Here is a 1,110-nt window from a genome sequence, read left to right as displayed (position 1 = left end):
GATCCGTTCCACCCCGAATCTTGCCGAGAATTCACGGTCTGAATGAGAGAGTTCCAAGTCTGGGCCTGTGTTTCTACTGGTGGTTTCCACGGTAACGGAAACAATGAATTTAAAGGCACAGTCCAAGGTCACGGCACAAGAGGACGGATTTTTGCCGTCAACTCGCCCTTTGTTTTTCTGGCCGAGTGTTATCACGGTGAGGTTCATGGCTGGTGAGGCGAGAGAACTGCGTGCCTCACTTGGCGACTCTTTGTTTTACGATCGCTCAGCAAAAGAAACTAGTAGCATGGATGCAGTTGTTGCCAAAAAAAGTACATTGGAAATGTAGTTTATATGGCAAAAGTGTTTAAACATTTTAATAGCGGCATACAGAGAGATAGCAATATGATATTAGCGCAGCGCACGCCAGTAGTTGCAGTCACAGCGCAATCTACATTGAGGCTCAACAGTCCGTGGCCTCACCGCATGTCTGTTCTCAGTAAATGTGAAAAAACCCAGCAATGGAGAATAAAAAAAAATCTAAAACCGGTGAAGTTAAATGAAAAATACCCTAATACTGAAAATCACTGATAAATATAGCCATTGCATTCTTTTTTTCATTGAGGTTTTTTTCTTTCCAAGATTGGCAAGTGAGGCACGGCCTCTCCTGCCTCCCCTGACTGCACGTCACTGATACAAGGTCAGAAGATTGATCACGGAGCCAGCTGGAGCCTTTCCCAGCTGTCATTGGCCAAGAAATAGGGTTCACCTGTTCACTTTTATTTGCACATCTCTTGAGGAAACAGGAGATGCAGTGTTTTTAATTTACGTTATTCACTGCTCTCGATGTATTTACATTTGGGCCTGACATGAAGCAGTTAGCAGAAGCAGAGATAATAACTCCATCTTCACCAAATTAAGCGTGCAAAGTCATTTCATGTTTGCTCTTTACGAGCCCAACACGGGGAAAACACCGTGCTTGTTATTAAATTCACCGGAATGTAAGTTAATCATCATTTACTTCGGTACAAATGATGATTAAACATGTTGACATTGTGTTCTTGGGTAATCTGTGCTAAATTGAAACCGGCGGCGGCGATGAGTCACCTAACAAATCAAACCCGACACACA

Source organism: Fistularia commersonii, chromosome 14 (assembly GCF_037954325.1).
Source record: "Fistularia commersonii isolate RoL2024-O1a breed Wild chromosome 14, RoL_Fcom_v1.0, whole genome shotgun sequence".
Lineage (NCBI taxonomy): Eukaryota > Metazoa > Chordata > Actinopteri > Syngnathiformes > Fistulariidae > Fistularia > Fistularia commersonii.
The sequence above is the reverse complement of the archived record's forward strand: the minus strand, read 5'-3'. Positions refer to the sequence as shown.